The sequence below is a fragment of the Oryctolagus cuniculus genome, chromosome 1 (assembly GCF_964237555.1).
Source record: "Oryctolagus cuniculus chromosome 1, mOryCun1.1, whole genome shotgun sequence".
Taxonomy (NCBI): domain Eukaryota; kingdom Metazoa; phylum Chordata; class Mammalia; order Lagomorpha; family Leporidae; genus Oryctolagus; species Oryctolagus cuniculus.
Window position 1 is genome coordinate 211,990,388 of NC_091432.1, and position 21,920 is coordinate 212,012,307.

General features: G+C 39.6%; 1 long non-coding RNA gene across 12 annotated transcripts in view; it reads right to left on the reverse strand.

Moving 5' to 3' along the window:
* Window positions 1-21,920, reverse strand: part of LOC127490509 (uncharacterized) — a 604,070-nt gene that overhangs the window by 110,649 nt on the left and 471,501 nt on the right. For 7 of the 12 annotated variants that reach the window (XR_011381435.1, XR_011381434.1, XR_011381437.1 and 4 more), the window contains 2 exons: window positions 15,267-15,322; window positions 13,898-13,942 (listed from right to left, as the gene is read on the reverse strand). This is a non-coding gene — a long non-coding RNA (uncharacterized lncRNA). Of the gene's footprint in view, window positions 1-13,897; window positions 13,943-15,266; window positions 15,323-17,835; window positions 17,867-21,920 lie in introns of all 12 variants that reach the window. The other 5 variants (XR_011381454.1, XR_011381455.1, XR_011381451.1 and 2 more) reach the window with 2 other exon arrangements.

The following is a 21,920-nucleotide window of genomic DNA, read 5'->3' on the forward strand; positions in this document are numbered from 1 at the left end:
TTTTCTCTCTAAGATCTGAAATACAACAAGGATGTCCACTTTTCACTAATTCAACATAGTACTGGAAGTCCTAGCTAGACCAAATTAGGCAAGAGAAAGAAAAAGGGTATCCAAATTGGAAAGGAGGAAGTCAAATTGTCACTGTTTGCATTCTCATGATTATCCGTATAGAAAATCCCAAAGAGTCCACCAAAAATATGTTAGAATAATCAAATTTAGTAAATTGGTGGGATACAAAGGCAATGTACAAAAAGCAGTAATGTGGTTGTATACCAATCATGAATAGCCTGAAAAAAAATTAAGAAAATAATTATATTACCCATGGCTTACAAAAATAAAATCTCAAGGAATAAATTAACCAAAGATTTGAAAGTGAAAAATATATACAATGAAAACAATAAATTGCTCATGAAAGAAACTGAAAAGGATAGGAAGAAATAGAAAGATGCCCTGTGTTCTCAGATTGGGAGAATTCATATCACTAAAATGTGCATTCTACCCAATTTATAGACTCATGCAATCGCTATCAAAATCTCAATGACAGTTTTTCATTGAAATAGAAAAAAAAAAAATACAACGAGAGGCCCAGAATTCTACTTCAGGATGCATACTGAAAAGATGCACCTATCTTAAGGATCCTGTGAAATAAGTCTTCTCAAAGTTCCCTGTAACCAAATCAGATTCCTTTTTGCTATCTCTTCACACATGGGCACAACCCTCTGAGTCCTTGTAGGCATTATGGTTCAGTTAAGACTTAAAGTCACTGTTACATTGTTTGAAGCTCCATCTAATTTCCCTGTCACTTCTAAGTTATACGAAGTGGATCTTTACCACCAAATGACTACTCGATTAAATAGAAACAGTATGTACACATGACGATTTGATCTGGATAAATTGGCCATTTTCCCTCTTGTGTATCTTTGGGATGGAAAAGTGTATTGAATGAGTGTGCTTGACCATGGAAATCCCCATGTCAAGACCCATACTGACTGACGCCAGTCCTCAGAAACAGTTCTCTACTGCCCATCTCAAATTGCATATTGTTAATGCATGCCATGTTTGTTTTAGCTGTCAGTTCTTATTTACAGACCCAAATATTTTTTCTGCAGTTAATGCTAGTTATGAACCTTTCCTGATTCTGAAGTACTCATAGCCTTAATTAATTAATAAATAGCCTTAATTTGAAGACTGAAAAGGTGAGGAGGGTATTGGAAGCAACCTGAACCCACAATTCAATTAATACAGAAAAAAATCTGCTTATCTGGTATATTCTTTGAAGGAAGTGTGACCCTAGAATTTTTATTATACATAATTATAATATTCTTAGTCATATACAGATGACACAGGAGAAAATTACCACTGATTGTACATCTGTCCTATATATACATTATGCATAATAGCTTTATATACATTAATTCATTTATATTATACATATTATATACATTAATAATAAATACTCTATAGAGGCTATTTCTTCAAATTATAAATAAGGAACATAAATCTTAGAGAGATGAAATACCTTACGCAAAGTCACAATCCTGCTAAGTATAATGGATAAACTTTCCCTCTCTCCCTCTTTCTCTCTCTCTCTCTCTCTCTCTCTCTCTCTCTCTCACACACACACACACACACACACACAAAACCAAAAACAGGATTTCTGGTTCTTCTGTAGGTGCTGTTGTCACTACAAGCACAGTAAAATAAGTTAGGAGATTTCTATTTTATTTTGCACTTTCATGACTGATCAATGCCCCTGGGAACTGTGATCTATGCAGTCACTTAATTTAGTTGTTGTATCTCACATCCAGGTCATGTCTACTTCTACAGGATGTAAAGAATTAGGCAGCCAATTTTTAAGATCCGTTGTTGAAGGCGCATCTCAAGAGTCATTATTCATTACTTGCAGCTCCTAGGAGAGTGTGTTTTTGTCATGCAGTAATCCCCTTCATGCAGATCCCATCCCCAGGCGTCATCATCCGTGATAGTCAGGAGGAATCTTCACTGGTTTGTTTAAGGGTCTATTTCACTATTTACATTTTCAGGAGAAGCTTTCAGCTCTGCTCATTCACTGAAGGTGGATATTCCTGCATTGGAGACTTAAGAAAATACACAGGTGATCACCTTACTCTACAGGACATAAATATGACTCTCCCTACCTGGTAGCAACATTTTGGTTAGCTCTTAGCACACCCTGAATAGAACTGGAATCAACAGAGCTGAGCTATCTTCTGCCAAAGGCACCAACACAAGAATTTTATAAACATAAGGTCTGGAATATCTTATTCAGTTCTTGCTTATAGAAAAGAAGCAAGACCATAAAGAGTGAAGAGAAAGGAGAAGAAAGGAAGATATAGAAGCTTTGGCAGGTGAACCTTCCCTTTAAGAAAATCTAGTTCTATCCTTGCTTGAGATGTCAAGCTGCATACGTTTATTTAAGCCTTGCTCCCTTCTTCCCAAAACTCTATTCACATGCCATTAGGCATTGTAATGCCTTATTATTTGTCTATCTACTTGCTTGTTGTGTTAAGGCATAAATACACAGGGATAAAGAAAAGAGAGAAGAGCAACAAAATGTTGGAGGAGACAAGGTAACCGTGAACAAACTGGAAGATATGATTTCAAAACAATGGAGCCAGGAAAAGATCCCACAAGTCTTCAAAGAAGAAATAAAGTTTTGATAATTACATTGGCATCATAATTGTAAACAGAAATCTTACAGCCAAAAGAAAATTGAGCAATGTCTTTTAAATTATAAGGGAAAGCAATATCCCATCCAGAATACTATGCCCAACTAAGCTATCAGTTAAGTATAGTGGTAGAATAAACCCACTTACAGATAGACAAGACTTTTTTTTTTTTGACAGGCAGAGTGGACAGTGAGAGAGAGAGACAAAGAGAGAAAGGTCTTCCTTTGCCGTTGGATCACCCTCCAATGGCCGCCGCTGCAGCCGGCGCACCGCGCTGATCCGACGGCAGGAGCCAGGATCCAGGTGCTTTTCCTGGTCTCCCATGGGGTGCAGGGCCCAAGCACCTGGGCCATCCTCCACTGCACTCCCTGGCCACAGCAGAGAGCTGGCCTGGAAGAGGGGCAACCGGGACAGAACCCGGCGCCCCAACCGGGACTAGAACCCGGTGTGCCGGCGCTGCATGGTGGAGGATTAGCCTATTGAGCCACGGCGCCGGCTGATAGACAAGACTTTTAAAAGAATTATCTCCTGTATGCATTTCCTCAGGAAACTGCTAGAGGAAGTGCTCCATCAAAACTAGAAAACAAACCAAAAAGAAGAAGGTGTCAGATCCAGTAAGTAGTGAAACCAATGTAACAAGTTACACAGAAGTAACTGCCTGATTTCATTTGCATGAGGTATAGAAAATGATCAAAATCATAGAAGAGTAGAATAGTGGTTTCCAGGGGTAGCAAGAAGGGGAAATGGGGAATTACTGTTTAACAGGTAGAAGTGAATTCTGCAAAAATGAGTCAGTTGAGGCCAGCTCTGTGGCACAACGGGTTAAAGCCCTGGCCTGAAGCGCCAGCATCCCATATGGGCGCCGGTTCGAGTCCTGGCTGCTCCTCTTTCAATCCAGCTCTCTGCTGTGGTCTGGGAAAGCAGTGGAGGATGGCCCAAGTCCTTGGGCCCCCGCACCCATGAGGGAGACCTGGAGAAAGCTCCTGCCTCCCGGCTTCAGATCGGCGCAGCTCTGGCCCTTGCGGCCATCTGAGGAGTGAACCGGCAGATGGAAGACCTCTCTCTCTCTCTGTCTCTACCTCTCTCTGTAACTCTGTCTTTCAAATAAATAAAATAAATCTTTAATAAAATGAGTAAGTTTAGAGATCCACTGTACAAAAGTGTGACTATTAGCAAGGCTGTATTCTGTACTTAAAATTTTAAAAGGGTCGATCTCAGATTAAACATTATTACTATAATCAAAGCAACAGAAAACAGAGGGAAGACAATTCTTTTCTGCAGTTCTGGGTAAATAACTGTTACAGAAGTGGATGCTGAGAAGGAATGTGGCATGCAGGCTATTTATTAGACATCGACATGTCTGAGGAATTGGGAAGAGGCAGAATGGAAAAGGAGAAAAGTGAATTATAGTGCAGATACAATAGAGATTCAGCCAACCCTTAGGGAGCTCTGTAGCATTACAGCCCCTAACAGTCGTCCCATGGCTGAAGTGACCTTTATATCCTCCCATGTTTAGTCACTGGATAGGGCTATCCTCTAGAAGGGAACACCCTTGAGCAGGAGAGCTCTCTGCAGTGGAGGCCAAAGATGAAGGAGCTGATGGTTAGGTGCAGTCTGATGACTCAACCCCAGCAGCTGGGGCAGAAGGTCCCTCCTCAAAGGGGCTCTGTGTCATGCATCTTCATGTTCACCTCACTGGTCTAGCTTGGAGCAGGTTAAGAGTCCTGAAGGAAGTTTTCCAAGGGGATGAAATTGATAGAAAACCGAATGTGGTTTCAATTTGAAATTTACACCACTGGGGTAAGATTGGGGATGAATTATAATAAGTACATAGAAAACTAAGAAAAAAATAGGCATAGATTAAGTCCAAAGACAGTAGAATATTGTGCAAGAAAATGTACCATGTATTACTGCATCCTTAGATAACTATACAATAATATTAAGGTAACAAAAGAATGAGAAATATAGAAAACCATTCATACTTTCAACAATTTTTAAAAATCAATGTAAGAACAATGTAAGCTTGATGTAAATACATAAAGTTATGAGTTAAAAGATTCTATTGGAAGCATTGTAGGTGATTGCCTCTGATGAGGAATAGAAAGTACTGCCTTTCATATAAATAGCACATGTATAACTTTGATAAAATAAAATTTAAATCTTTTTTTAAATTAATTTATTTTATTTTATTTATTTATTTTTTTTTTTTGACAGGCAGAGTGCATAGTGAGAGAGAAAGACAGAGAGAAAGGTCTTCCTTTTGCCGTTGGTTCACCCTCCAATGGCCGCCACGGCCGGCGCGCTGCGGCCGGTGCACCGCGCTGATCCAATGGCAGGAGCCAGGAGCCAGGTGCTTTTCCTGGTCTCCCATGGGGTGCAGGGCCCAAGTACCTGGGCCATCCTCCACTGCACTCCCTGGCCACAGCAGAGAGCTGGCCTGGAAGAGGGGCAACCGGGACAGAATCCGGCGCCCCGACCGGGACTAGAACCCCGGGTGCCGGCGCCGCTAGGCGGAGGATTAGCTTAGTGAGCCGCAGCGCCGGCTAAATTTAAATCTTAAAACAAAACATATTCTACCCTACTCTGTGCCCCTTGGTATGGCAAGTGTTAGGGTCTAGTTCTTAAACATTTTCCCCTTATTATTACAAAAGGGAAGTCAGGGTCATTCTCTTGTCCACCATCAACCTCCTTACTGGCTCCTTTTTCCCAAAAGTGAGACCTTCAAAGAGCTTTTCCAGTGAGATTAGTAAGTGCTTTGATGAAGGACAAGGGACCACTAAGGAATCAAGGAGGGAGAATCTCTAAGGCATGTGTGATATTATGATATCTATTTCTTTTTTCATTTTCATCTATTGGTCTCTCTCATAACTCCCTCCTCAAAGTCAGGCCATGGAAGCTAGAATTTTTCTCTTCCCCAAGGCAGAAACTCTAATCTTGCACACCTTCCTGTAAGCTACTTTGTCAGATAATAGATAAGACCCTCCTCTTTTTCAGACGGGTTACTAGCCTATACACTGGAGGAAGGGATGCTATGGAGAGGGGCAAGGAAGAATCCAGACAGACAGGGCTTGCTGGATTTCCATATCCAGACTGTTAGAAATCACATCTGTGCATTAAAATCTCCATAAAACCCCAAAAGGATCCAGTTGAGGGAGCTTCTGGACAGCTGAACTCATGGAGGTTCCTAGAGGATGGTACAATTGGAGAGAGGATAGAAGTTCTGTGCTCCTTCTCCCCTACCTCACTCTTTGCATCTCTTCAACTGTATCACTTATAATATCCTTTACAGAAAATCAGTAAATGTGTTTCCTGAGCTCTGTGAGCCATTCAAGCACATAAATCAAGCCCCCATTTACAGCCAGTGGGCCGGAAGCACAAGTAAAACCATGCAGAGCATGCAGAGGCAGAGCGTGGAGAGGCAGGCTTGGGGAATAAGACCCCAACCTGTAGGATGTGGTGCTATCTCCAGGTAGGACAGTATCGGAACTGAATTAGAGGACAATAAACCGGTGTCCATAGCTGCAGACCTGCTTGCTGGGTGTGTGTGAAAAAGCCTCCGCACATCTGGTGTCAGAAGTTAACTGTTGTGAGGATACAGTAGTCGAAATTGAGTCTGAGTCAGAGTTGTTTTTTCCCTCTATAGCCTCAGAGCATGGGAAATGTTTAGATCTTGTAGAACTCATAGCTAGTTACCAGTCCCTGGTGCTCTCCAGCAAAAATGTTGTAGTCAAACTGGCAACAGCAATGGACACCCTGAGGGCGGGGTGCAGGCGATGGCTCAAATACTTGGTCCCTGCTACTCATATAGGAGATCTGGATTGAGTTCTGGGCTCCAGGCTCGAGTCTGGCACAGCCCCAGTTGCTATGGGAATTTGGAAAATGAGCCAACAGATTGAAAATCGATTCAGATTCTTCCTCCCTCCCTCCCTCTCTTTTCCCATTCCTCTCTGCCTTTCAAATAAATACAAATAAATTCTTAAAAATTTAAAATTTGCAATAGAAGCTTTGAAGCTGACCACATGAAGGTACTCTGTTGTACTGACGGATGAGAACTTCTGTAGTATCCATGAGAACCTGAGGAAATAAATCCTAACATTGATTTTCCAGTCCCATTTATTATTCTAAAATTTCCCTGGCTTTCTGTGAACTATCAAGTCGCACATCAAGATATACAAGTGTACTAACCAGTAACAGTAGTATTACTATTATCACTTATAACAACAAAAAGGGGGACTGAACAGCTTTCATTCAGTGACCTGTAAACCTATTTTGGTAGAAATGATGCCTACCTATATATAATCTCCTGGAATATTTTATTTCAGAATATTTTAACATACAGCTAGTGAGCCTCTCAAATTGTAGCAAGTTTATGAACAAAGGAACAAAATGTTCAGAGTAATTTCTTTCCACTTTGAATTCCTAATGAAATGTTGAGATCAATGTCAAGCAGGGTATTGAAACAGACCATGGAATCAGTATGAAAATAAGTCAAAATGGATGAAGTGAGAGAAAACACATCCATGTGATTCCTTGTCTTTGGTTTCAAGAACAGAGAGTCTTTGTTTTTCAAAACAGTAGTATTTAGAAGTTATTAGTCATTATGAAAATATTCAATTTTAATGTAGACTTACAGCTTCAAAAGATGTTGGACAAAACAAAAATGATCTTCCCATTTTAAGAAAGCCTATAAAAGTAATTTTAAAGGCAATCTTAATTGCAAGTGTTCATTATTAGTTATTATTCTGATTGACACTCCAAGATCATTTATTGAGAGTATTTTACAGAAAAATTCTTTAATCATCAGACCATAACGTCAAAGTTTTTTAAAAAATGTAATCACAAAATTTTCTAAACATAAAATACATGTCCATTATTTGAAAGGAAAGGGGCCAGTGCTGTGGCTTAGCAGGTGAACCACCGCCTGCAGTGCCAGCATCCCATGTGGGCACTGGTTTGAATCCTGGCTGCTCCACTTCCAATCTAGCTCTCTGCTAAGGCCTGGGAAAGCAGTGGAAGATGGCCCAAATCCTTGTACCTCTTCATCTGTGTGGAAGACCCAGAGGAAGTTCCTGGCTCCTGGATTCAGATTGACTTGTTGCAGCCATTTGGAGAGTGAATCAGCAAATGGGAGACCTCCCCCCGCCTCTCTGCCTCTCTGTAGCTCTGCCTTTCAAATAAATAAATAAATAAATCTTTAAAAAACAAAAAAGTAAAGAAGGAATAAAACCCTTGTAAGCCATAATTTTTCAAACTATGCCTATTTTCCTATCAGGAAAATATGTTTACTTATGACATTTATCTTATACACTCCCTTTTAATTTTAGAATGCTCATAATTTTTCCCACTTTGTGCTTCATGGAGTGATTAGAGTTTTCCAAGATGATATTCATTTTATGTAATAACTTTTAACTAATCTGTTTTATTTATTAAATATATGGACATGCATTATTTGATTCACATGTTTTGTGAATCTTTTTACATAAGCAGAGTTTGGGAGTCTTGATAGATGGTGAATTTAAAAACTGTTACCAAAATTCCACAACCATCTTCACGGTACCTATATTATCAGAGGTGTCCCCTTGATGGACCAGGTCAGCAAGTTCAAGGTCTGGAGACTACTTTTAGTGAAGCCCCACCTTGCTGTTGCATCTCAGTACTGATTCCTTTACTCACTGCTCAAAAGGCACGCATGTACGAATCTGTCTGAGATTCTGGTACTGTAACTCCCTGTGAACAGGGTGTGGTTTACCCTTGCCCAGCCTTCCATCCCGAGTATCTGCTGCAGTGCCATCAACAGCTTCCTTCCCAGGGTGCCACAGATCTTTGTATTTTGTTTGTCTGTTTGTATAGCTGTCCCAAGCCATGGGAAGGAGTGACTGTCTATGGAGGGCACTTCTCACTACTCAGCAAGTTCATGGATTAAGTTGGAGAGGGTTGCCGTGTTGAGCCTGCTTTGCACATGATGCCAAAATCATACCCTCTCACTTCTTACACAACCCAACTCCACCTGCTTGTTTCTCCTCCTTTCCCCCAACACCCAGGGAACCCTTCTCCAAAAATAAGGCAAAGAACCCTTTCAAAATTTACTGTTGGCATAAAGTTGGCATCGGGCTTCCTTCCACTGGGGTATAAAAGCTGTTTGGAAGATTAAAAAACAAGAACAACATCAAAATCCACATTTTATTTCTTGCCTTTGCAGTCCTTCCTACTCCAAAGGCAGTGTGAATGCAACAAGGTTGATATTGTTGTCATATTTGAGTTACTGTTTCTTAGTGACTATGAACAATTCAAAGGCAAGAGCTCCTCTTCTGATGCCTGCACCCCCATACTCGCCACCATTTCTGGAATCATGCCACCTCAGGAACTCCTTACTAAATGGATACACATGTGAGCTATTACTATTCTTGATTATCAGATATGGAGAATTTTGGCTGCAACAAACAGTATTCTTTACAACTTCCAATACGGCAAAGTTTCAATCAAGCAGAAAAAATGCTTGACTTCCAAGTGGAATACTAGAGTACTTAGTGTAAACTGTTGAATTAAGCAGATTTATGATGGTTCTGCTGAAGGGAAAGTTTACAAGGTGTTTTAAAGAAACTGATATCACAGGCCATATAATTTCCACACGCATGTAAATGTAAGACTGCGTAATCCCTCTGCATCTGACGGTGATGTAAGTGCGGGCGTTGAACACTCAGCCTCCACCCTCAGTCAAATGGGATGACCAGTGGATATAAAATTAGGGAAAAACCAGCATCAGTGTTGGAAACTAGGAAGGGTGCCACATATATGCCCTACATGTCAGGGAACGCATATTTCACATAGACTCATGTTAATGAACCTAAAGCACCATGTAGATTCTATTCATGACTGTCCATGCAACAGAGAAGGAGTAGCAAGGAGTTGGAGGCAACTGGACAAGTTATCTTGGACCAGTGAATGGAAGGGGTGACGAGAGGCTGTGAGACAGCAAAGCCAGGCCACCAAAAGTGTGCTTCTGATGCCAGGGTTTGCCCTAAGCCCAGAGAATCCCTTCAAAGAGAGGCCACTTCAAGAAGGAGAAGCCACCCCACACAGGGCCTCCTTGCGGGTACAAGGCCCTGAAAAGATACTCCAGGCCCAAACAAGAACTTCCCCTCATAAAGATGAAGTGCATCTTCTGAAATATTTACTCTAAGAAATAAGCACTGTTGTGTCCCAGGAAGATTCCAAAAGGTTTCTGAGCCAGTCTTAGAGAACCGAGTCAGGAGTGGAAGTAAAACAAGCACAATTGCCCACCAGAAATTCATGGTTGCCTTTCCACTGTGACTCCGGGTGGCACCTGCCCCTTTCTCTCAGGACACAGTGCTGTGAACAGTTCCCACCAAAGATATCTGAGCAGCAGTGCAACATCTCTGGAAGGTTGGGGTTTGCAAGAAGTCAGTGTGCTTTCTGCTTTGGCTGGCTGCAGACAAGAGGACTTGGAGGTCCTTAGGAATGGAAAGAGCCTGAAACCTTAAACCATAGGGTAGAGGGAGAAAATTAAACCTCTCGTTGAGTTGAATGTTGAGGTTGGTTGGAATGGTGGATTGTTTGATGGCTGCAAATTCCTTCTCTCTTGGTAGACTTGTGACTTTTGCTGTCCCTCCATCGAGAAGTGGAAGGAATCTGTCTGGCCGGGTGACTCGTTTGGACTAACAGAATGTGCAGAGGTAATGTTGTGTGAGTTCTGGGACTGAGGCTTTGAGTGCTTTTGCTGACCTCTCAGAAAAACCCTATGACCATGTAAGGACGGCAAGCCACCTCGGGGACGGGATGGAGAAAGAGCTGGTGGCAGCCATACTGGGTCTCAGGCTGAACATGAGGGCACTGTAGACCCTCTAGCCCCATGTACGCAGCTAATGACTGCAGCAACTGAAGTAAATCCAGGAGAAACTAAGAGAACTGCAGGATTCTAAAACTTAAGGGAAAATAACATTAAAAAACACAGCAGAGAACAAAACTAGGCTAGTCTTAGATAAGTCTGTGCTGCTAACTGCCAGAAAACAATGTAGTGATATCTGGAGTATTTTGAAGGGAAAAAATGGGACAAAAGATTCTACCACTGGGAGTAGGCATTTAGCTTAGCTGTGAGGGTGCTCATATACCACATTAAAATGCCTGGGTTTGAGTCCCTCCTCTAGTTCCTGACCCCAGTTTCCACTAATTCAGACCCAGATAGGCGGCAGTGATGGCTCAAATAATTAGATTCCTGGTGCCCACTTCACAGACCTGAACTGAGCTCCTGGCTCTGGTGCCTGCCCAGTCCAAGCCACTGCAGGCATATAGAGAATGAACCAGCAGGTGAGTCTGGTTGATGAGAGCTCGCTCGCTCTCTCTCTCTCTCTCTCTCTGCCTCTTTCTCAAATAATAAGAATAATCTATAACTAAATTCTATAAATAAAATTCTATAATTATGTATATGTGGCTGAAAAACTTAGCTCAGGGACATAATACATGTCAATTATATCATCCACATATACTTTCAGAAAAATATACAGATAAAATTACTTGAAGATTAAGCTACAGTGTAAATCAAAAGTTCAAGAACGTGAAGATTGTGGCAGAAAGCCTCAGTGGCACCAATGAAACTAAATAGAGTTGTTTAAGCAATTATAAATATGGTTTCAAAACTCAATACAAATGTTTACAACAACCCTTAAAAGAGAGGCTAAATGGTGAAAATGATGGTCATTTGGATAAGAGTCACCAATTACCATTAATAATTAGGTCATGTGAGAAAGACACAGATAAGTATATTAAATATGTTATTCAATAGAAATACAAATGCTCAACATCTCCAGTTAAAGAAAATATACTCAAAATTTAGAGAAATTAAAGGGAAAATTAATGGATCAAATAAAAATTGCATCTGTTATTTTTATCAGTATGATTTCCTGAGAAATTTATCCTTACCATGGTGGTTTCTTCATAAATTATATACATATATATAATATACTATTACATGTACATGTTTATATACATTCACTATAAAACATGTAACAATAACTGAATTGCAAAATGATGAATTTGAAATTAACACAAATTTAAAATACGTTTTAATGCATTTATCAATAACAAATAATCTTTTTCTTTCTCTCACTGAAGTTATATTAACTTTCAGTGGGAGCAGATTGATGAATTTTGAAAACCTTGGTTTCACATCTTGCAATTCAGCCATGCAAAGGTGTGATTCTAGATCTATTTTCAGGTCAAGCTTGGCTTCCATAGCTGTAGCAACTAACTCAGATCCTTCACAGTGATACATAAACTCCCGGAGAAGACATGTGCCATGGGCTACCCTTAATGATCATGACACTCACACTCCAGTCCACCCACCAGTTACGTCACTTGGTAGCAAATTTCCATCCTCTGTGAGATCCATCCATTATTCTTAAAAAGGAATCATACATGTTATACTTTTATACTTCAACAAATGAGGCTAAAGTACTCTAAAATGTTTAAAAAGGATAAAAATTCTATTTCAAGTTTTTTGAGTGTACTGATATGAGAGATTATTTTTATAGGTGTAACGTTTGTATGGTTTTCAGCAAAGTATCACATAGCACTGGAAACACTGGAAAACATTTCCAAACATCCGTTGTGAAAATGCTCTGTATTGCCTCATAATGTGCCTGACGATGCATTCCTGCCAGGGAAATGGAAAGCATTAACCAGACCTTCTGCAGGGAGAGGGAGGAGAATATTAATTTTATTCTTCTGTGTTTGTATCATGGGCATTAATTTAACCTGTAATTTTTTAAAGACCTTTGCCAATCTTGAGAATCAACTTGGAGAAAAGTAACTGACATAACCATCAAGTTCACTTCGCTAAGCAAATTTACAGTCCAGTAAGTCAATGGAAGCGAGCAAAATGTAAAAGTATCAGTGTTCTTTGCCTTCTCCTCTGGAATGTGCTGTCTTCCATCATGCTTACAATGAATAAACTAGGAGCATGTGTCTTATATGTGGACCTGAGCAAAAACCCCAGTATCAATTCTTAATAAATATGAGTAATGTCTCATATCTTTCTTAATTTTCACATTAAAAAGAACAATTTTTTTGGCTCAGGCTGCAGCACATATTATCTTATCAGCCACCTGGGTTGTTTTCAATTCAGTTTGGAGAACAAGGCACTACTGAAATCAATTAGTCTGGAAACATAATAGAAAGATTATAGAAAAGAGGCCAAGTCTATCAGTTGTGACTATGAATACAAATGACCAGAAATCAGAACTTAACCATAAGAGATATCTCTAAAGCTAAACTATTAAATCATTTTAAAGATTAAAAATAAAAGAGAAAGACACACTTTTGTTTTAGCAGGCCGACTCAAAAGTGAGGTAGGTATCACAATATTTACATCAGACAAAAAAGAATACACACCAAGTAACATGAAACAGGGCAGGGAGATCACTGCATATTGATTCAAAGCACAGTCCATAAAGATTCTAAGGTTGAAAATGCATGTCTGTTAGAACTACTAGGCAAAATGTATAAAAACACAACTGCGACAAACTTGCAAATACCACCCTAACATTGACCATTCAAGAAGATAAAAATCAACTAATGTCATAGCAGGTTTGAACAGAATTACATTACATACTGCCTCCCAAAGGAAGAAAAAAAGAATATACCTTCTCTCCAAGATCCTATGGAACATTTACAAAAACATTGTGTATTTGGCTGTAAAAATAAAGTCAAAATAAACTCCCAAATATAGGAATTTTGAAGCCATATTTGCAGTTTAATTCCATTTAAATATAGAAATTGGTAACTTGGCGCAGTTTTATTGGATCTTTACTATAAGCCACCAAAACATCACAGAAATTATCATGATGTAAGAATCTGTGAATTTAATATGCTCTTATATTATTCCTCTTCTAACTAGGGAAAATGATCAAAAGTTTAGACAATTTCGTCATTGAAGAAATACATGTATACTTTAAGAAAATCAGCTAATCAATACAGGTATAAACAAAAAAGGCAAAAATCATCCATAAGCACACTACCCAGAGACAATTTTTGATTTTCCTCCTATTTATAGGTATACCAGTACATGCAAACAAAGGTAATTCACACATAGGGTCCTACTGTTAAGTTTATTATTTTCTATCCATTAACTAATGCAACTTTCCATTCCAATAAATAACAGCCTATTGTTTTTAAAATGGTGATTTTCCCCTTACCTTAGAGCAGGGGCAGAAACCATGCTTCTTGTTTGTTCAAAAATCCTATAAAGTCATTTTGGAATTGAATTTCAGTAGGATTTTGAGTTTATCTTTGTGACTAAACTTCTAAAATTCATTGGGGCCACAATATCTGAACTTTCTTTCACACCAAAGGATCTAGAAATGGGTCCAAGTCTTTAACTTAGGAAATGTGTGTCTCTTCAATCCAATAGGTCTCCATTTCCATTAAAAACAATTTCTAAAATGGCACAATGTATCTCTGAGTTGAGTTTCACCTCAATTTTAGTTCAGTGCCAGGAACTAAATTAAAGGCAGGGAGATCTGGATTCAATTATTAGTGTATACTATCTGCAGGACCTACACAACACCCTTCAGTTATTCTGTTCTTCACAAACACATTTATAAAATAGTGGATATGATACCTATATCACAAAGTTATAAGTAAGACGAGATAATGGGGAAAAATATTGACCATGATTTCAGCATCCCTCAATGGGAAACATTCAATACCTAGAACAGAGCTGACCAAATATGACTTTCTGCAAAGAGAAAGTACTGTCAATAAGGCTAAAGCCACTGAGGAACTAAATTGTTAATTCTATTTAATGTGTTGAAATTAAAATAGACACAGAGCTATTGAACAGCTCAGGCTTGGACTCATAATTTTGTGGGGTAATACAGGGTTGGTGTGGTTTTTGATGATGGTGACCTGTTTATTTTATAGTCATGTCACATCTAGGTGAATGTACAATTTAGTTGGTTTCTATGAGAATTAATTGAATAAAATATATTCCAATAAAATTTTAGAGATTAAATACTGTTTTACCAACAAAGTCACATTTTTCTCTCATTTCCCTAGCTAATCTCTTTCTATTTCATGATGTGCATTCCAACAGCAATAAGTAATCCTGGAGTCAGTAAATTCTGCAAGCAATGGTGATATTCTCTTACTACAGCATGGATGTAAACTGAAATCTCATTAAATGATGGCATTTACTCATATTTCTACTTAGTGTTGTATCTAATCTACAGACAATATTGGAATATATCTTATTATTAGCTTTCTTCTACTTATATAAGTTGCATTTAACTCAAGAATGTCTCAGTTCTGTGAGTTTTTCATTGTATGCTGCAAAATGTTTTTAAAGGTCTATTGTGTGCTGCTGGCCTTTATGTTAAGTGTCAGGGCAAATAGATTAATATGAGATTATTTCGTGCTCAGTAACCACAGAATTAAATGGGTAGACATATCCAAAAAGTTTAAATACATTTGGATACTGTTATTGTGTCTGATATTTTTAAAATGTAAAGTGTAGGGAGGGCTTGAATGAGGGAGGAGCAAGGAACTCGGGACCTTGATGCTTACCTGGGACTTGACATATAAGTAGGCATCCATCATTGGCCAGTGACAGAATGGGAAATCTGGAGAGAGAGAGAGAAGAATGAGGGAATGCTGTAAGGTGAGAAAAGCAAAGGGCATATTTGAAAAGCTGCACCTGATTCCAAATGTGGACCATTCCATTTAGTTTCCATCCCCATAAAGAGCCCTTAGAACTTCAGCGTATGAAGATCTGTTCAGCATCTTCTCACTCACTCGGCCATTGCTTTTCTCAGTCTCTTTTTATATCATCAATTACCTGGTTTTTTTTTTTTTAAGAAATTTATTTATTTATTTATTTGAAAACTCAGGCACTCCAGTGAAGAATCCAGGCATCCTAACCACTGAACCAAAGGCCCTCCTCCAGGGCCCAATTTTTCAATCTAAAGCTCTTGCACAGTTTGTGCCAAGTTGAGGATTTTTTTTTCATCATATCTAAATCACCTCATAAAATAACGTTGCTATCTTCCTCCAAGCTGCTGTCAAAGCTGAGTCCAAAATTTACTAAGAACAGAGCAAATGGAGCCAGGGTTCTCCAGGGAAGGCTTGAAGTGGGAAGAGCTTTTGGTAGACACCCTGTTTCCTGGTTTCCTAAGTGGTGTAGGTAGTACCCTTACAAGATACATCTCCTACTCAGAACCTGACTCTGTAGGGATTTAGAAGCCCTAAATCACGTACCCTAAATGTCATCCGAACTTCTAATCTGATGAAAAGGAAATATGAGGGAAACATCTCAGCTTTCTTAGACTAAGCAACATGATCCTTAGCATGAAATGCTATCATTCATTTATTTCATGAACATTCTCCAAGTGCCTGCTAAGTTACAGAGCACTGTCTGTAAGCATATGCAGAAAAGCTTTGTTCCCTGCCTCAGGGGAAATCAGAGGCTGATGCCAGTGACAACCAGAAAAACATACTGGCCTGGTACAAAGGGATAGGAGGGGTGAATGTCCATAGGCAGAGTCATGGTGCTTGGAGGGTTTCTGGCATATGTTGCTTTTTGTTTTCATTTCTTTATCCATTCTTTATTCACTCAGAAAACTTTTATCCAGTAACGAACCACTGCATGTAATATGCTACTCATTACTCTAGGGTCCACAAAAACAAATTGGGTTAAATTGCGTACACAAGACTTTTATTGACAACTTAAAGACTGACAATGCGTGTGCTGAATATTTTGTTACGCCTCAAGTTCTATTTGAGCCTTTTCTACTCTACTCTGTGACCCACGAAGTCTACCTTTAATGGACTACAACACTGATGAATTCTCATCCAAAGTGTGTTTCTATGGGTAGACCACTATCCCACAGGAATTCCTTGATCAAAATTCTTTACAGCACAGTGAAACTACATGTACTTTTTCAATTTAATGTTTAATTTTTTAAATTATATGCACAAGGTCTTTTCCATATATATCACAATAAAGCATCTTTTAAGCTATTAGATTCCTTTCCTTATATTAAATTTTACGAATTATAAATTTCATCATTGTGATTTATTGTTGTTGAACTTACTTCTACCAAGTTAATTTTCTTTCTTTCTTTTTTTTTTTTTTTTTTTTTTTTTTTTTTTTTTGACAGGCAGAGTGGACAGTGAGAGAGAGAGACAGAGAGAAAGCTGGCCGCGGCGCACCGGCCGTGGCGGCCATTGGAGGGTGAACCGATGGCAAAGGAAGACCTTTCTCTCTCTGTCTCTCTCTCTCACTGTCCACTCTGCCTGTCAAAAAATAAAAAAAAAAAAATTAAATTAAATTAAAAAAAAAAAGGTCTTCCTTTGCTGTTGGTTCACCCTCCAATGGCCGCCGCGGCCGGCATGCTGCGGCCGGTGCACCGCGCTGATCAGAAGGCAGGAGCCAGGTACTTATCCTGGTCTCCCATGGGGGGTGCAGGGCCCAAGGACTTGGGCCATCCTCCACTGCACTCCCTGGCCACAGCAGAGAGCTGGCCTGGAAGAGGGGCAACCGGGACAGAATCCGGCGCCCCGACCGGGACTAGAACCCCGTGTGCCAGCGCTGCAAGGCGGAGGATTAGCCTAGTGAGCCGCGGCGCCAGCCACCAAGTCAATTTTCTAAAATGGGTAAAATTTTATAGATAAATTCATTGAGGTAATTTAATCGTTTTTACAATTTTTATTCAATAGTACCTTTAAATGTACATATATTTACTGTTATCAATATTTATTTCTGTTGATCATCTCTATTCCAAATATTTAGCTGTCTTTTTACCACCTAAAAAATTAATACCACAGAGAGTGTTTAATTTCAGAACTTTTATCTCAGTAGGATTAAAATGGCAGCATCCTAACTATGGAATCAAAATATCTTGCTTTACATCACGCAACTTCCTGGATTTGTACATTTGTCAAAGTACTTAACACAGTATATTAAGATTCATATGTGCCTCCTTCAGGAAAATATGAGCTGTTGAGGGCAGAAGTCATATAGGACTCACCTTTGGGAAGCCAATGAGTTGCTGACCCTCCCCAGATATTCCAGATGGTATGAAGTAAATACAGGTTGTTTCTACAGTAATAAACTTGGAGTTTTCTTTACACATACCTCAATGTGTCTGGCTTCCCAGGTGTTTTGTCTAAAGAGATCAATATAGTCTTATCAACATCCTGAGATGCAGAGAATCCTGAAGTACAACCATATCTACTTTGAATAACTCTACTTCCACCCTTTCCACAATTTGTGCTCATTTGTCCACACCCTTTTCCAGGTATTATGATGAGGAAAGTTCCAAAAATGGCCCAGAGTGAAAACATTCCATCACATGCACCATATCTTTCAGCCCTTCAATCTGTCACTCGGGTTTAAGACCAGCCAACTAGTCAATGGTTGCTGAGAGCAATGGAATAAAGTAAAAGTAGGGGCCAGGGGGCCAGGGAAAAGGGAACGGAAGAAAACACTGTATTCAGCTGTATTCATTAGTTTACTGAAAACAGACGAAGGCAGCAACATATTTTATTCATTATAATGTACATATCTGCTTGAATAGTACCTGGCCAACAAACATTTTTAATTGATTGTAGATCTAATAAAGGACTCTTGGATTTACTGAGAATCTGTAATTTGACAGGTTTCTTACTAAGCCCTTTCACACATGATCTCACTTGCAATGTAATCCTCAAGTCATCTTTGTGAAGTGGGTTGAATTATGTCTGTTTTACAGAGAAAGAAATTGAGCCCTATTATTACAGATAGCATGTTAGTAACTCTCTGCAGATTAGGTATCTTGGAGTAAAAGGCTTATCAAGAGTGAAAAGAAATTTAGAGATGATCTAACCCAACATTTATTTCCCTGATGGAGACAATAACCTCCAGGTGACTGAAGCGAATTTGCTGAGGTCTCAGTGGAGGTAGGGTTGGGGGCTGAACCTGACCTCAGGTGCCTCACCTCAGCTGGGAATCCTTTGGTTCGTTTTGATGACTCTTGCTATTCCTATTCCTGCCACATGCAGACAGGACCAGCCCTAGAGTTGCTCAACCCAAAGACAGCTAATACTAAGTGTACTTTAAGTCATGTTCACAGCCATTATCACACCACCCCCTGACACCCATTAACTGCCTAAGTTTTATTTGTCTACCCAGAGAAGACTTGCATACAGCCCTTGGCCTTTTAAGAACCTAGCCTTGTACATGGCCTTGAAAATCGTGGAACATTTACAGTTGGCACAGCAGCATTTACCAAAGAGAAGAACATGCCCTTTCGCTTGTTTTAACTTGACTCTATTGTTCACCAAATACATTTGTCTTTCTGTGAAGTATAACTGAATGGTTTATGACAGATTTTAACATTTAAACTTGTAATATAAAGATCTCTCTTTGTCCCTGTACCCTGACAGTTTGTCAAATAAGGTTAATGTGGATTGCTAAAAGCATGACTATGTTATTAGATAATTCCTCTGGTTAGCTTTTTGTGTCTGTGCATGTTGCAGATGGCAGAATCAACATGAGGTACAGGGATCAGGAAGCAGAGGGGGACATGCAAATATGAACTTGTCCTTCTGATGGCACCAGTTCCTGCTGCTCTGCAGGGCTCATGTCTGGATTCCTGATGAGGTGGGCATCACTGTCTACATCATTTCCTGCCATTTCCCTGGCTTTGCATCTCAAGTAAACATTTGTGGTGGCCCTCGCTTTTCTCTTGTTGTATTGACCTAAGAAAGTGAGATTATTTGATTGTATTTATAATGCATAGCAACAGCGGGGCATTTTATCAAGCAAATGACAGTGTAGGTAAATTCAACAGACTTTGATTAATGGTAAATTCACACCCACATCATGTCCTCATGGAACTCATGCAAAATTCTCCTATTCAGCTTCCCTGCCTCCAAAGCATCGTCTCAGCATGGTCTTTCTAGAATGTAGATCTGATTATGTCACTCCCCTGCTGGAAATCCTCGGCATTGCTTTAAGCCAGCAAAACTAAGTGCCAACATGGTAGATAGACAGGGCCTTAAAAATCCAGTCCCAAGCTACCAGCCTGGTGTCATCCACCCCACGCTGTGTGTTCTCGCCTTCAGTAATATTTCTCTACTTCTTTCTTGACAAACTAGACTATTACTTTGCAAAGATTTCGCTCTTGCTATTTCTACATCTCCTGTTCTTCTAGGCATATGTAACCAGACATAGAGGTCCAGAACAAAGGAAGCCATAAAGACTTTTCTAGGTAAAGCTAGCAACGCCTTTGTTTCATAAGAATATTGATTACACTGAAAGCTATCCAAATCCCTATCTGCCTATCCTACTGTTATGCTTACTTATAATTCTAGTAATAAAACACCATGTTCAGGGCCAATGTCTTGTTGTAGCAAATAAAGCTGCTGCCTGCAACTCTGGCATCCCATATGGGCACCAGTTCATGTCCCAGGGGCTCCACTTCCCATTCAGTACACTAGAAATGGCCTGGTAATGAAAAAGCAGTTTAGGTCCTTATACCCATATGGGATATCCAGATGAAGCTCCTAGCTCCTAGCTCTGATTTGGCCCAACCATGGCAATAGTGGCCACCTAGGGAGTGAATCAGCAAATGGAAGATCCCTCCCTCTCTCCATCACTCTTTGACTTTCAAAATAAATAAATAAATAAATCATTTAAAAAAAAAATCTTGTTCATCATATGAACATTTATTCTCTTCAAGGCACTGGGCTGAGTTCTATGGGAATGCAAAGATTAATTATCTAATCTCTGTCCACCAATAGGGCAGCCATTACAATGCTTTGTAGACTTTTTGCACCAGTACATTTTGGTGGTAAATTTTGCAGACATTCTGAAGGAATTAAATTACAACTACATTTACTACATTTTCTTATGTTTCACCCTTTAGCACTCCTGGAGAATTTTTACTGTTTGAATTGTCCTCTGTCATATGTCCATGATGCAAATTGTGATTAATGTTATGATAAACTCAAAAACATACTTTGACAATACTCTATTTTTCTCTGCACTACTGTTCTGAATTCGCATGTACTCCAAATTAAAACAAAATTGAAGGTACACGATGATCAAAAGTTGACGTGTCGTGGCTGGCGCCGTGGTACACTAGGTTAATCCTCCGCCTGTGGTGCCCGCATCCCTTATGGGCACCGGTTCTAGTCCCCGTTGCTCCTCTTCCAGTCCAGCTCTCTGCTGTGGCTCAGGAGGGCAGTGGAGGATGGCCCAAGTGCTTGGGCCCCTGCACCCACATGGGAGACCAGGAGGAGGCACCTGGCTCCTGGCTTCGGATCAGCATAGCTCCAGCCGTTGTAGCCATTTGGGGAGTGAACCAAAGGGAAGGAAGACCTGTCTGTCTGTCTCTCTCTCTCTCTCTCTCTCACTGTCTGTAACTCTACCTGTCAAATAAATAAATAAAAATCTTTTAAAAAATAAAAAGAAAGTTGATGTGTTTGAGAGCTCCATGGTACAATATGGTGCCAAGAGGTATCAAGTGGGTAATCCAATCTATCCAGGCATATAGTCTTTAACCTAGGACTGTCTCCTACAGTCACTGTAATAAACACGTTTCTAAGAGGTTCTAAAAGCACAGGGAGAAAAAGAAACAGAGATCAAGGAGGCTGCATAAAGAAGGAAATGTCCGACCCAGACTGAGGAAATGGTAGCTCTTTTTAAATCTTGTAAATCATTCAGAAATCCAGTCACCTTTTGGCATTTAAATATGGAGATTGTCACAGAAGATAATACACTGATGACTAAATGCCTGATAAAAAATAAAACAAATGAGAGTCAACCAAGAGAGATAACTAAATGGAATGTAAAGAAATCTTCTGAGGAGTCTAAGGATATAAAAAGGTTTTGCCAAGGAAATGGGTGCTTCTGTGTTCATTTGATCAGTGTGATTTTCATTACAAGAGGAATAAGGGAGCATAAAACCTAATATTCTACTTTGAAGAGCCCATAATTCAGTGGGGTAGGTAGATAAGGAATCAGACAGCTTTCAATATGATCAGTGTTTATTCTAGTTCATAGAGATGAACAATGGAAGTATGTTCAGGCCAGAAAAATGTAATTTTAATCTTCAAGAATCCATGGAAGTTGGTGTCTAGAAACTGGGCTCAGAGTAAGAGTGACATATTCAATAAAATAGCCCTACTCTACCCAGTATTGTTACGGGAAAACAGCAGTGGAGAAATCATTGTTAC